At 45.5% G+C, this 16,459-nt stretch overlaps 1 protein-coding gene across 3 annotated transcripts in view; it reads left to right on the top strand.

Moving 5' to 3' along the window:
• The first annotated feature begins 2,653 nt into the window (after positions 1-2,653).
• ptpn5 (protein tyrosine phosphatase non-receptor type 5) overlaps positions 2,654-16,459 on the top strand; it is a 41,353-nt gene continuing 27,547 nt past the window's right edge. Inside the window, exon 1 of one of the 3 annotated variants that reach the window (XM_023985021.2) lies at positions 2,654-2,946. The gene's annotated coding sequence lies outside the window, so the exon portion shown is untranslated. Of the gene's footprint in view, positions 2,947-3,020; positions 3,121-16,459 lie in introns of those variants that run through there. The other 2 variants (XM_023985024.2, XM_023985022.2) reach the window with 2 other exon arrangements.

Raw genomic sequence — 16,459 nt, 5'->3', positions numbered from 1 at the left:
AACACTTGGTCACGGAAGCGTGAATGCTGCGTATACAGTACAGTAGGCAGGCAATGTGCTGAACAGGCAATCATAGCTAACTATTTTGGTCGATTACAAGCAAAATTATTATTGAATCACAAAGTGTAACAGAAAATGCATGCAGCATTTCTTACCTCTCATTCAGTGTTGGGGTTTGCACAACTTGTACAGCCTCAGGTTCCCTTGAAACCTTGTCTCCATCAGTTTCTCTCTGAGAAAAACATGTTTGTGTGACTTTACCTTACCAAATTGTATAGCTAGATGCATTTTTTGGAGTGGTCCTGGGCCAATAATGCTGTCGACGACCTAGATAGCTAGCATTATCATCTACAAAGAAAGACAATATCATGTCAACAATCTGCATATCTAGCTTTAGTTAGCTAACGTTAGCCATTTGAAATAAAGGCATTGGGCATCTTGTGGGGTTTTTGCACTGTAGCTACATACTTTTCCCACATTTTGTCGTGTTACAGCCTGAATTTTTTTTATGGATTAAATTGAGATTTGGTGTCACTGGCCTAGACACAATACCCAATAACGTCAAAGTGGAATTATGTTTTTAGACATTTTTACAAATGTATAAAAAAAATCTAAAGCTGAAATGTCTTGAGTCAATAAGTATTCAACCCCTTTGTTATGGCAAGCCTAAATAAGTTCAGGAGTAAACATTTGCTTAACAAGTCACATAAGTTATTTGGACTCACTCTGTGTGCAATAATAGTGTTTAATACATTTATGAACTCTTTTACTAAGTTCGTTATCAACTGAATATAAATTTAGGGGTGGTGTCTCCGGAGTCAGAATAAGCCTAGTCCTGAACTAAATAGCATATTTAATAGAGAATCTCCATAGAATACACTTTTTAGTTCAGGACTAGGCTAAACTATAGGTCAGGGAAGCAGGCCATATAGCATAGTCTAGTCGTGGACTATAGTGGCAGTATGTAGTTCAAGACAACTGATCGTCCATTGAAGAAGTGAGATAATCTCTACAGTAGTGAGATGAAGGCTTCACCCGGCACAGCCAGAAGAGGACTGGCCACCCCTCATAGCCTGGTTCCTCTCTAGGTTTCTTTCTAGGTTTTGGCCTTTCGAGGGAGTTTTTCCTAGCCACCGTGCTTCTACACCTGCATTGCTTGCTGTTTGGGGTTTTAGACTGCGTTTCTGTACAGCACTTTGAGATATCAGCTGATGTAAGAAGGGCTATATAAATACATTTAATTTGATTTGATTCACCCGCAGCCTAATGCAAATCAACCGGTAGATATGTTAGCATCCCTGGCCGTCAGCCACGTTTTTTTATGGCATAGACACTGATAGACAGGGAGGCTGTTGAAAAAACATGCTGTTTGATAGAGGTCAAAGTCACATCTGACTACAGACTATAGGGTTGTCTACAGGGCTGCAGGAAGACGGCGTTCAGGTTTTTTGATTGCTCCTGTTTACTTGTGCATTTGAAGGATACAAACCATGTTAATGAACATGCAATTTCTGACCCACTAAGGTCTGGATATTCAGCTGAATAAAAGCAATCAAAACTGATGGTATGATACAGGCCTGTGTTTACACTGGTCTATAAATGATGCTTCTGCAGTGACAGATATTTACCACTAGATGTCCTACATTTTCACGGGAGGAACACCTCACCATGTTTTGCTTTGACCAGGAAATATTCATACATTAGAGTAGACTGTTGCACAGTATTGGCGCCTACATTACTTTCACTTTTACCCCCACAGTCATTTGAAATACATATTAGGTTGGAAATCAGATAGAGAGCAGTGCACTGTTTGATTGTTCAAGGCTTGTCATTTCTAAATGTCCAGCTATGTTATTGGTGAGGAATTGAAATGGACCTGATAACATCTCCGTCACGGCAAAGTGATGTAAGAATTCCAACATGGTGACCATGGAGCCTGTCAACTCAAGGCTGCTGGGTACCAGGCCTTTTCCAGTTTCTTTAACCTGTAGTCGGTTTGCCCTACCCGCGGATGACCTCCGGGGAACAACGTGTGTTTGTCTGTGCGTATGTGTGTGTGCATATGACCGCCCGTTATTTAAAAAAAACAGTTACGTGCGTCACAATACCGCAGTATCCCGCTGAGCTAAAGCCTGCTTAGAGAGAGCATGTGCTTTACTGTATTATTATTGAACTGTTTTGGTGTTAATGAGATGGGGGGACACATACACAGAGACAGAGGGAGAGCATGTCTTGTAGTGTGTTTGTGTTGATGGCTTATGGACTCCTGGTCAGTTCAGAGGGCTGCCAAAGAAAAGCTACCGTGTGTATTACATCACATATAGCTAGAGAGAGATGGGGAGGAATAAAGAGAGAGATATCTGGAGAGAGAGAGAGAGAGAGAGAGAGAGAGAGAGAGAGAGAGAGAGAGAGAGAGAGTGAAAGGGAACGAGAGCGATAGTGAGCGTAGGAGAACGCGAGGGGATGACATAAAGAGACGGAGAGAGGAGGGGGAAAAAAGGATGAGCAACAGAGAGAGAGGGAAAAGACAGGGAAAGGGAGAGGTGGGTGGCAAAGCCTACAGCTTGGTATGAGAGGGGACAGTGGGGGTGCTCACTGCTCAGCGATGTGTTATGATTCTTCCCTCCTCCCTACTCCCTCTCTCTATCCCTCCCTCTCCCTCGTTCTGGCTCTGTTGCCAAGGCTACCATATAGCCTCTTGCTGCATATACCTAGACGAGGTTGTCGCTTGTGGATCTTTCGCTCTCCTCCAGGAAACAAACAAAAGAAAACCCGTCACATACACTCTCTCTCTCTCACACACACACACACACACATACACACACACATACACACACACACACACACACACACTGATAAAGGAAAAAAGTATTTTCAGATTGCGTTGTGTAGAAGGGTTGAGCTGAGAGGGAGGAAGGATGGTAATGTGAAGAGAAACACACCCAGGTAAGAAAGCTCTGCCAGACTAGACCATACGACTGGGTAATGACAGCCTAGAGCTGCCACTACTCTCTCTCTCTCTCTTTATCTCTCTCTCTCTCTCTCTTCCTCCTCTTTGCGCGACAACATGGAGTGAATATCAATGTTTACAGCTGGCTGCTGCGCTACTGACCGTAAAAGGTAGGGAGGGAGTCATATTGTGTGCGTGTGTGTTTTCTTTCAATACTTATGCTTTGTTGCCTTCCAATATAAGCATTGAATCTAGTACTGTTTACATTGTATAATCTAGTGTGTTTGTCTCAGTAACTGTATTGTTTGGGTATGTGCATATCTTTTCCTACACGAAAATATGCGAGTTACCATAGAGAGATGCAACAGCTCCCATCCCTGTGGGTTTCATTACGGATGTTTTCATGCAGCTCTCTCTGTGCAGTTTGATCTCTCTGGCTCACTGTAGCGCTGTACGTGATATGAATGGTGTTTTGTCTCAGTATGAATGACTACCAAAGAATGAAAATATTCGGTATACTTTGTAGTTAGATGTAGGCCGAATGTTGATGCAATCGTTCCTCATTGAGGAAGTGAGAGGTTGTAGATAAGGATGCTTTATTTTCTGAGATGGTGAAGGATGATACTTGGCTGCATCTCCGCAGTGTTGATTATTATATTTTGTTTACCAACTGACCATCCTTGGAGGAATTCATTTTATGTTTATTTATTGATCCATTTTTTTAATGCACTGTTGTTGAATGGAATCCAGTGTGTGTGTCTGTGTGCGTGTGCGTGCGTGAAGGATTTAAGCTGCTGAGGGAGGCATGTCTCTGTCTCTCATGACCATGTCTCCTGTTACTGTCCCATCATCACTTTCAGTAAGCGCTTCCTGCTCCTGCCTGTCATGTGAGCATTAACACAACACTGTCCAATACCTCCCGACCTCTAACCTCCTCACCCACTGTCTCAGCTGGAAGAAAACACCAATGCGATAGGCAATTGCCTTATTGTCTATTTTATTTTCTCAGAAATGCCTTTCAAATATAGTGTTTGTTCTTCTCTTCGATGCCATCTGCTGTTTTCACTAGTTCAGATGTTGGCACCTCCGCCCCCAGAATTAAATTGAGTTAGCTAGCTGGTGCACATAAGATTTGGTGCACATAAGATTTGGTTCCTAAACTCAATTGTACCTTTAGTTCTGACCTTGCACGCCGTAGTTTTCTTTGAAAAAGAACAGGTGCAAAACTTTCCCAAGTGTGTGAGAGGCTTAGTTCATCTGGAGAGCTCTTAGGCCTGTAGGCCTGCTCTTAGGCCTGTATTCACAAGACGTCTCATGCCATATTCATACTAGTGCCAACCTGAACCATACTGAGCTGGTTTGGATATTTTCAGCACGGTTCCAGCATCTACGGTGGATGCATAACCAGGCATGCCCAGTACAGCTCAGCTTGGCTCGGTTTGGCCCTGTAGTGCGAATCAGGCATCAGAGTACGAGTGCTGATGTAGCATCAGGTCCCCCCTGTCCATATCATCTTATTCACTATGATGTAAAAGGGCAAAACTGATCTTAGATCAGCACTCCTACTCTGTGCCGATTTGTGAATACAGGCCCCTGGTCTTCTCTCCTGGGACAGGGACTGTGTGAAGTCTCATACGGTGACTTGTCTTTTTTGTGAGAGGCTCACGGAGGGCTGTCATTGATATCTATCTCCGTGTCTCCTAATCACACGTTTTTAGGCGTACTGTATTATGTGATAGACAAGACCAGGAAGCCCACACAGCACGCATTCTAAAATATTATTTTGATGAACATACTGTGAAAACACATTAGTCCAGATCCGTCGTTGAGGGGGTCATTTTCAACCATCTGAATTGTGATCGTAGAACGCTTAGCCGTAATGGCCGTAAATTTCCACTGGGTTTTTATCCTACTCAACGCCAAATTATCTCCACTCTAATTTGTTTGTTTGTTCCAGTATTTTCGGGCCTCAGAATGCGTTAACTGTGAATGATTCACTGCTCGTCCATCCCCTATCCTGCCATATTCTAAAAGATGGTCAGACCTTCCGTTGCTGTCCTCCGCCGCTGTYGGTCTATTTCATAGAAGGATCTCAATCGAAAAGTTACCTGGGTGCTTCACGACTGAGGGTCTTTACCTGCTTACCGAAACCAAACGGCAAGAGGAACATGTCCCATTTATCGCCGGGAATCGCACATCAGACCGGTAGCCATGTAGAGTAGATTCCCAGTGCTGTTGCTACACATGGCTTGCTTATTGGGGTGTAGACTACTGATGGTGGCCTGGGTCTCTTGCCAAATAGAGAAACAAGCAGCATTGTTTAAAGAAGCAACCATTAGGTTACCAGGCTATACTGGGGCTCTTGTGCTTGGCGCTGCATCCTCTACTTTCTGATCAACACAATGTAGTCTTGAACTGGGATGAATGACTGAGCGAGTGCTGCCTTCAGGACCTAAAGAGGAGGGTGGTCTCACTGTTAGGACCAACATTAATACACCAAACAAAAATATAAACGCAACATGAAGTCATTCCAAAGACTTTACTGAGTTACAGTTCATATAAGGAAATCAGTATATTTAAATAAATTCATTAGACCCTAATCTATGGATTTCACATGACTGGGTATACAGACGTGCATCTGTTGGTCACAGATAGCTTCTTTTTTTTTAAGTAGGGGCGTGGATCAGAAATCCAGTCAGTATCTGGTGTAACCACCATTTGCCTCATGCAGTGCGACACATCTCCTTCACATAGAGTTGATCGGGCTGTTGATTGTGGCCTGTGGAATATTGTCCCACTCCTCTTCAATGGCTGTGAGAAGTTGCTGGATATTGGCAGGAACTGGAACACGCTGTCGTACACGTCAATCCAGAGCATCCCCTACATGCTCAATGGGGGACATGTTTGGTGAGTATGCAGGCCATGGAAGAACTGAGATATGTTCAGCTTCCAGGAATTGTGTAGAGATCCTTGCAACATGGGGCCGTGCATTATCACGCTGAAACATGAGGTGATGGCAGCGGATGAACGKCACGACAATGGGTCTCAGGAACTCGTCACGGTATCTCTGTGCATTCATATTGCCATTGATTAAAATGCAATTGTGTTCGTTGTCCGTAGCTTATGCCTGCCCATACCATAACCTCACCTCCACCATGGGGCACACATCTGCCTGGTACAGTTGAAACTGGGATTAATCCGTGAAGAGCACACTTTTCCAGCATGCCAGTGGCCATYGAAGGTGAGCATTTGCCCACTGAAGTCAGTTACGACACCAAACAGTAGTCAGGTCCAGACCCTGGTGAGGACGACGAGCACACAGATGAGCTTGCCTGAGACGGTTTCTGACAGTTTGTGCAGAAATTATTCGGTTGTGCAAACCCACAGTTTCATCAGCTGTCTAGGTGGCTGGTCTCAGACAATCCCACAGGTGAAGAAGCCTGATGTGAAGGTCCTGGGCTGGCGTGGTTACACGTGGTCTSCAGTGGTGAGGCCGGTTGGATGTACTGCCAAATTCTCTAAAAAGACGTTGGACATGGGTTTTGGTAGAGAAATTAACATTCAATTCTCTGAAAGCAGCTCTGGTGGACATTCCTGCAGTCAGCATGCCAATTGCACTCTCCCTCAAAACATGAGACATCTGTGGCATGGTGTTTTGTGACAAAACTGCACATTTTAGAGTGGCCTTTTATTGTCCCCAGCACAAGGTGCACCTGTGTAATGATCGTGCTGTTTAATCATCTTCTTGATATGCCACACCTGTCAGGTGGATGGATTATCTTGGCAAAGGAGAAATGCTCACTAACAGGGATGTAATCAAATTTGTGGACAGAAATTGAGAGAAAAACTTTATCTGGGATTAAGCTCATGAAACATGGGACCAATACTTTACATGTTGCATTTATATTTTTGTGCAGTATACATACTATTGTCTCAGTGGCATACTGTATACTGTACCTCGCGCTAAGCTTTGATACGGGTGTGTGTGTGTTCTGTATGCTCGTCGTTACCATGGTTACTGAAACTCCAGCTTTACAGAGTCAGCGCTTCAAACAACCTTCACACAAACTAGTGCTGCTTGCCTCCTCTTCATCCACCCATTCATCCATCCACCCATCTGTCCATCCACTCATCCGTCCATTCACTCATCTGTCCATCCACTAGTATGTCAAAGGCAGTGAGAGAAGAAATGGAGTGTTTTTATCCTTGGTCTGAGGTGGAATGATCCTCTTGGAATGACGTGTCACCCATTTCTGTGGGTGGGACGTTAGGCGTGTTGCTTTGTCTGCGTATGTTCAGGAAGGAGAGCTTCGCGCCACTTTGCTAGTTTCTGTGCTAATTGACTGGAGAAGAGGACGTTCTAAATCCAAAACGATTGGTTTCTGGACAAAAGCCCCTTGTATCAACATTCTGATGGAAGATCATTCCAAAAGTAGGACCATTTTTAATGATGCTATTTCATATATCTGTCGAAACTGTGTCTATTAGTTTTGTGCCAGGTTTTGGGCAACTCACTTTCGCCATATACGTAAGCCTTCATGTCGTAAATGAAGTTATTTTTTTAGAATTCTAACACTGCGATTGCATTAAAAGAACATAGTGTATCTATCATTACTCCTATACAACTGTAATTTTTTAGTCATGTTTATAATAGTTATTTGGTAGAAATATGTGAGTGTCCAGATAAATTCGGACGTTGTGGGAAAAGATGCCGTTAGCACAAGTATAACCACTTAGCTTAAGATATGCACATTTTTCGAACAAAACATAAGTGTATGTATAACCTGAATGTGATAGGAACTGTCCCATCTGAATGCCGCTTATCAAGGTTAGTCAAATAATTATAATTATCTTTTGCTGGTTTTGTTTTACGATCGCTAAACTTTTTGCTGCTGGGAAATTGGCTTGTGGGTTTCTGGCTACTTGTGGTAGCTAATATAATGCTATATTTGTGTTTTCGCTGAAAACACTTTAACAAAATCGAAATATTGGCTTGGAATCACAAATGCCTGTTCTTTCATTTGCGTAGACCATGTATTTTTCAGAAAATGTTTTTATGATGATTATTTAGGTATTTGACGTTGTTTGGTCCTATAATTACTCTGGCTGCTTCGGTGCTATTTCTGACGGTAGCCTGTTGGATGGTAGCAGCAGATGTAAAAACAGATTTATACTCAATATGCACATTTTTCGAACAAAACTAGATCTTAATTGTGTAACATGTTATAGGACTGTCATCTGATGAAGTTGTTTTCTTGGTTAGTTTTGGTTGGATCTTGGTTAGTTTATTGTGGTTTTGTGCATGCCTACCTGTGCTGTAAAAATGTCCTGTCCTTTTTGTATTTGGTGTGAGCTAACATAAATATACGTGGTGTTTGTCGCTGTAAGAACATTTTAAAAATCGGACCCATGTTGGCTGGATTCACAAGATGTTTTCTTTCAATGCTGTATTGGACTTGTTTAAAAGTGTGAAATGTTACAATATATCTCTAACAAAATATATTTTGATTTTCGCGCCCTGCAACTTGAGCTGGGCTGTTGGTCATAAGTGTACCGACGTCGGGCTTTGGCAGCCAAAGGAAGTTAAAAACACCGTTGCCCGTTGGACTTGATCAACGTAATAAATCGTTGTATTTCACTTCACTTTGTCAGGCACAAAGGTCAAGAACCAAAGACCTGAATAAGCTGTGCTGTAGCAAGCAAGCACAGCAAGCAAGCAAGACGACAGACAGACCAAAGATGCACTGCCCAGCTAGTTAGCGAGACCAGACAGATTAGAGAGAGATTGCACTGCAAGCTAGCACATCAACTTAACAGTTCACTGTTATTGGGCGGACATCAACTTGGAGAGGAGAGGAACACAAGTTGCCTGAATCGCTGTTCCCGCAATTCACTCTCATGGTGCGTTTTTTTGCTTCTTCCTCTTTCCTGTGACACAGAAGGACAGTTTCGCTTCACGCCTCTCATCCAAGTTGTAAACATTGACACAAGCTTGGACACGAGGGGGAGGCGGGGCCCCATTGCGTAATTTGCGGGGCCCTACGCAACTTGCTTAGTGAGCGTATAGGGCCACCGGGCTTTCCTCATCCTCCTAGTGTGCAATGCACACCGCAGCGTTCCTCAGGGTGTGTGTGAGAATGTACCTACCATGAAGACAATGATAGCCATGCAATGCTCATTCGGTGGCCTGTAGGACCATGTAAGTTATTGGATTTTCTCCACCTCCACCAGTCACGCACAGGGACTGGCTTAAGCGGAACCACACAGAGAGAGGGATGTGGACATTACATACCGGTGACATTTATTTATATATTTTGTATTAACCTTTTAGTCTCATTGAGATAAAAAATGATAAGATATTTTTTCAAAGAGAAGACCTGGACCACGAAGACAACCATGTTATGACAACAATGGACGCATCGATCATACAGATGACAATCCAGCACTTAAAATGATTATTAAATACATAAGCAGCACGTCAATAACGGACATGTCACAACATAAGCACCTGAAGCAGGAAAAACATCAGAGAGCAATATGGTCAATCACGACAGGAGGTTTGGCGGCCACCCGTTTTAATTGGGTAGGACGCGGCTTGTGGTTAACGCTGGAGCAGAAATCAGGTGGAATGGTATCAAATAACATTGAACACATGGTTTCCGTGTGTTGATGCCATTCCATTTGGCCCCAATTCCAGCTATATTATGAGCCTCATCCTCCTCAAGCAGCCTCATCTGGTCCAAGCATTAAGAGTTTGCAATAAAATCATAGGGTCTCTGCCTCTACATGTGGAAACTGATTTGAATGCTATGTCCTAACACTTTGTGAAACTGGCCAGGATTTGTCTTTCAAACACGAAGAATGTCAAAGTAAAAAATACAACACTTTTTGTAATGTCCAACTACAGTTTAAAGTCTTTATAAACGTTCCTCTGCATGCCACACCTTATAGGCTTGTGTTTGTGTTGCAAGTCAGTGTACAGGTGTGTCCAATTACTCACGTCCACTCCAAACACAGGGTTGAAATGATAGGAGACGCCCAGGTAGAAGTCGAGGAGCCTGCAGGGAATTTGTAGAAGGCTGTGAACAAGTCCCTATTACCATCCACACGAGAAGGCCCAATAACCCTGCGAGAGGATTCAGACTGTTCTCATTGGAGCCCATTCCATTTGCTGCAACCACAATACATACAAATGAAATCAACAATCTCTAAAACACAACCGACAGCAAGGATATTTAATCAAGCAAAGTAGGCTAAGTCAATTTTAAGGAGGCAGACACACACACGAGGAGAGAAGTCATACATAACAAATATGTTATAAGAGTGACCAACTTCAGTTATGATATCATAATAAGGGCCTCATTCACTAGACTTTTGCATAAGTGCTTAATTTCACACCTGTCTTTTCCCCCGGCATGAACATCATAACACAGACAGTATCCTCAAAAAGGCCTGGATATTTTTCTTGTTCATTCACTTTTCAAAAAAAACGGGGAATATTTGCATCAGAAGAACCGCTTCAGTGATCTGCTCCTACATGTAGCAAATCAGTAGAATAACCTCTATTTAACTGGCAAGGTCAGATAAAGAACTACTTGTTGTTTACAATAAACAGTGGGTTAACTGTTAACTGTTAACTGCCAGCATACCACCTCCTGCATACACTGCCTGGTTACTTCTGAAAAGCTGAAGCAGGGTTGGTCCTTGGTCAGTCCCTGGATGGGAGACCAGATGCTGCTGGAAGTGGTGTTGGAGGCCAGTAGAGGCACTCTTTTCCTCTGGTCTTAAAAAAACAGTCACCAATGCCCCAGGGCAGTGATTGGAGACACTGCCCTGTGTAGGGTGCTGTCTTTTGCCGATCAGACAGTTTGCGAAATGGGGTGTCCTGACTCTCTGAGGTCATTAAAGATCCCATGGCCAACTTATCGTAAGAGAGGCCCATACCGCAGGTGTCTACCCTGTGCACTGAGCTAAATTCCCACATCTGGCCCTCAATCATCACCTGGTCACCTAATAATCCCCAGTTTACAATTGGCTCATTCATCCCCTCCATCTCCCCTGTAACTATTCCACTCAGGTCCTTGCTGCAAACTGAGAATGTGTTTCTCAGTCAACTTAACCTGGTAAAATAAAGGATAAATATACATTAAAAAAACCTGCCTTGTTCAAAACGACAGATTGTTAACCTTGTCAGAGTCTGGGATTCGATCCAGCACCACCTTTCGGTTACATGGCCCATGCTCTAAGCTACCTGCCGCACCAATGAAGTGTGAAAAGTATTTTTTGATTTCTGACAAGAACATGGTAACTTTCACAGCTATCGGCTTTTTCGAACTGTGGGTTGCACTGCACGTCTCATTTTGCATTTATGAACACTTTTTCTACAACGTCCTTCTGCTTAGTGCCGCTGTCGTTAATAATGTCGGACCTGGGAGCATCTCAGCTGACCCACCGTGATTTAGGGAAGGATTTGCAGAACACGCACACCAGTGCATCCCCATGACGATGGTGTAAACTTTGTCCTCCACAGTTTTTCTGGGTGTCTCTGGGCCTGGGGGACCTGCTCCCTGGTCCTGGGGGCATCAAGGCCGGGGGCATACTCCCTGGTTGAGATGGGGGTCGCCGTCTGTCGTTGGCAGTGTCGATCCAGCCATATGAGGGTCTTCGTCTGGTTTAAGGAAGACGGGAGTCCTCTCGTCCTGGGGAAACGGGATGAGCTGCTCAGTCGTACCTGGTCCTGATGCCGCGCTGAGCACAAACAGGAAGGGATGGGGGGCAGGTAGGTCAACAATACAGTAATGTATAGGCCCATGTTAGACTGCAACCAGAATGCAGTGCAATCCTCTCGGCGAAATCCTCCATCCAGGAAATAAGCCTGTTGGCAGCTCAATAATGTGTGTGTGTGTGTTTCTCGCATTAAGCCTGAAGTGCTTTGGTGTGTGTGTGTCGGGTCTATTCTGCTGGGCCTATTCAGGTGTGAGTGGCTTGCATCTCCGAATCCCTTGGTCTACTGGGATTGTGCTCGTGTGGTGAGTGTGTGTGTGTGTGTGTGTGTGTGTGTGTGTGTGGTGTGTGTGTGTGTGTGTGTGTGTGTGTGTGTGTGTGTGTGTGTGTGTGTGTGTGTGTGTGTGTGTGTGTGTGTGGTGTGTGTGTTGTGTGTGTGTGTGTGTCTGAGCTCTATTGCAGAGGGAGGGATGAAATCAGGGGAGGAGTTTACAGCTCCGTCCATCTTTCATGGCAACAGAGTTGCCTCTCATCCTTCCAGGCATTAATCATCCACTGACAACACACAACACACACACGTGTTTACACCACTTCATCTTCTTTCTTTCTTTTCTTTCTTTTCTTTCTTTCTTTCTTTCAATCAGCCAGTCTATTCAGAGTCCTTTTCTGTACCACTCATCTGTCTTTTCCCATTATGTAAGGGTGCTTGCTCATTCGCCTGATTGCCTGACACACACACACCACACACCACACACACACACACACACACACACACACACACACACACACACCACACACACACACACCCAACAACACACACAACACACACACACACACACACACACACACAACACAAACACACACACACACACACGCTCAGCCATCCCTCCATATGTGTGTGTGCGCATGTGCCCTGTGTGTGGTTTGTGCTGTGTGTGTCTGTGGCACATTTTACACCCCTCAAGAGCTTTATATCAAAGCTCTAAATAACAATATTCCTTATCATATGGAGTAACAATGGAGTCAGAGCCATGCTGTCCTCACAGAGTGTCCTCTCTGACTTGGATGTCTATGGTCCCACAGAATGACAAATTGAACTCCTGATTCAATTGGATCTCTCCGTACGGTACGTCCTGTTCTTCTATTATCGAACAAAAGATTCCTCATGAAACTAAGATTCCTCAAAACATGTACAGTAGCATTAAACCAGGTTTCGAGGTCGATTTCCAGTTGTAGCTATTTCACTTCAGATACTTACCGACACTAATTCAACCATTTCTGCTATTTAAATATATCTCTTTGACAGTTTTGGTCATTGTTTACTTTTCAGCTGTTTTTATTGAATCACAGAGCCATCAGCCAATGAGGAAGTCCTGAGGAGGTCAGGTGACTTACCTCTGGAAGGTCTTAAGGTACAGAAGGAAGACAGATCAACATGATCAAGTCAAATTCTGTATCCTGTTTGGCAACCACCAGTTGTTGGCCATGCTGTAGGAATCAGTCCGGAAGAGAGAAAATGTTTTACTTCAGTTACACAGATATTTCTAATGTGTATGAGTCGAATCCAAAAACCATCCGCACAAATATCTAACAGGCAGTAAAATAAAGTGGTCCTTTTGAAGAGGATTTAGCAATCTAGTGTAAGCTCGAGATGTACCAGAGTATCATTCTGGCAGTCACCAGCTGGATGTGATTAGAGAAGGATGGAGATGGAAGGTGTACTGTGAACCACTAAACCATATCTCTCTCTCTCTCATTCACCACGCCAACCAGGCCCAGACACAGTCAGTCAGTCCACAGACAAAAACACTCAAATAGAGTTAGACACATGAAAACAGTCAGACATTAGCAAAACAGTCAGACCGATATCAAACCAGTCCAGACAGGCCCAGCCCAATCTGTTAGGCTCCGCGTGTTTCAGTTTAGCTCTCTTTATTCCTCTTCTCCTTTCCTCCTCCCTCTACTGCACTGCTGAATGAATGTGGTGAACTCAGTGGAATATGAGACCACACCGTGTGTGTGTGTGTGTGTGTGTGTGTGTGTGTGGTGTGTGTGTGTGTGGTGTGAGCGCGAGTGTTGAACAGAGGGATGCTGCTTTCAGTCCTTTTCTCTCTCTCCGCTCGCTGCGAAGGTGGGTTTGAAGTGATGACGCCAGTCGGGCTGCCCAGTAGCCATGGCAACGTACGTACACACCACACACACACGCACGCACACACACACACACACACACACACACACACACACACACACACACACACACACACACACACACACACACAACACACACACCACACACACACACACCGTTGCAGCATTGAGGGTTTTGTATCGAAAGCACTGGTTTAAGTTCACAAAGGTCCTTCCTCTCAATGGATGGATGGATGAGCAGAAGGACGTATGAATGAGTGGATGGACAGACGAGTGGAAGGACAGACGAGGGATGGACAGACGAGTGGAAGGACAGACGAGTGAGGAGACGATGGATGGACGAGAGTGGAAGGAACAACGAGTGGATGGACAGACGAGTGGAAGGACAACAAGGATGGACAGAGAGTGAAGCGATTGAGTGGAGGACGGAGAGTGGAAGGACAGACGAGTGGAAGGACAGAGAGTGAGGACAGACGAGTGGCAAGGACAGACGAGTGGAAGGACAGACGAGTGGATGGACAGACAAGTGGATGGACAGACAAGTGGATGGACAGATGAGTGGAAGGACGGATGAGTGGAATGGACAGACGAGTGGAATGAACGGACAGTGGAAGGACAGACAAGTGGATGGACAGACGAGTGAGATGGACGGACAAGTGGATGGACAGATGAGTGGAAGGACGGATGAGTGGATGGACAGACGAGTGATGAACGGACGAGTGGAAGGACGGATGAGTGGATGGACAGATGAGTGGAAGGACAACGAGTGGAAGGGACAGACGAGTGGAGGACAGACGAGTGGATGGACAGACAAGTGGATGGACAGACAAGTGGATGGACAGATGGTGAAGGCGGATGAGTGGATGACAGACGAGTGGGATGAACGGACGAGGTGAAGGACGGATGAGTGGATGGACAGATGAGTGGAAGGAACAGACGAGGAAGGACAGACGAGTGGCTGGACAGACAAGTGATGGACAGATGAGTGGAAGGAGGATGAGTGGATGGACAGACGAGTGGAAGGACAGACGAGGGGATGACAGACGAGTGGAAGGCAGAGAGTGGATGGACAGACGAGTGGAATGGACGACGAGTGGAAGGACAAACGAGTGGATGGACAGACGATGGAAGGACAGACAAGTGGATGGACAGATGAGGTGAAGGACGGATGAGTGGGATGGACGGACGAGTGGAAGGACAGACGAGTGGAAGGACAGACGAGTGGATGGACAGACGAGTGGAAGGACAGACGAGTGGAAGGACAGACGAGTGGATGGACAGACAAGTGGATGGACAGACAAGTGGATGGACAGATGAGTGGAAGAGGCATGAGTGGATGGACAGACGAGTGGATGAGACGGACGAGTGGAAGGACAGACAAGTGGATGGACAGACGAGTGGATGGACGGACAAGTGGATGGACAGATGAGTGGAAGGACGGATGAGTGGATGGACAGACGAGTGGATGAACGGACGAGTGGAAGGACGGATGAGTGGATGGACAGATGAGTGGAAGGACAGACGAGTGGAAGGACAGACGAGTGAAGGACAGACGATGGAATGGACAGACAGTGGAATGGAGACAAGTGGATGGACAGATGAGTGGAAGGACGGATGAGTGGATGGACAGACGAGTGGATGAACGGACGAGTGGAAGGACGGATGAGTGGATGGCAGATGAGTGGAAGGACAGACGAGTGGAAGGACAGACGAGTGGCTGGACAGACAAGTGGATGGACAGATGAGTGGAAGGACGGATGAGTGGATGGACAGACGAGTGGATGACGGACGAGTGGAAGGACGGATGAGTGGATGGACAGATGAGTGGAAGGACAGACGAGTGGAAGGACAGACGAGTGGATGGACAGACGAGTGGATGAACGGACGAGTGGAAGGACGGATGAGTGGATGGACAGATGAGTGGATGAACGGACGAGTGGATGGACAGACGAGTGGATGGACAGACGGGTGGAAGGCAGACGAGTGATGGACAGATGAGTGGTGAACGGATGAGTGGATGGACAGATGGGTGGATGGACAGATGAGTGGATGGACGGATGAGTGGATGGACAGATGAGTGGATGGACGATGGGTGGAAGGGCAGATGAGTGGATGGACAGATGAGTGGAATGGACAGATGAGTGGATGACAGATGAGTGGAATGGACAGATGAGTGGATGGACAGATGGGTGGATGGACAGATGAGTGGATGGACAGATGAGTGGATGGACAGATGGAGTGGATGGGCAGATGAGTGGATGGGCAAGATGAGTGGATGGACAGTGAGTGGATGGACAGATGAGTGGTGGAGAGAAGTGGATGGACAGATGAGTGGATAGACGGATGGGTGGATGGCAGATGAGTGGATGGACAGATGAGTGATGACAGATGAGTGGAAGACAATGAGTGGAAGGACGGATGGGTGGATGGGCAGATGAGTGGATGGACGGATGGGTGGTTGGGCAGATGAGTGGATGGACAGATGAGTGGATGGACAGATGAGTGGAGAACAAATGAGTGGATGGACGGATGGGTGGATGGCGAGATGAGTGGATGGACAGATGAGTGGATGGACAGATGAGTTGGATGGACAGATGAAGTGGATGGACAGATGGGTGGATGGACAGATCACCCATC

Source organism: Salvelinus sp. IW2-2015, linkage group LG4q.1:29, assembly GCF_002910315.2.
Source record: "Salvelinus sp. IW2-2015 linkage group LG4q.1:29, ASM291031v2, whole genome shotgun sequence".
NCBI classification, from domain to species: Eukaryota; Metazoa; Chordata; class Actinopteri; order Salmoniformes; family Salmonidae; genus Salvelinus; species Salvelinus sp. IW2-2015.
The sequence above is the reverse complement of the archived record's forward strand: the minus strand, read 5'-3'. Positions and strand labels throughout refer to the sequence as shown.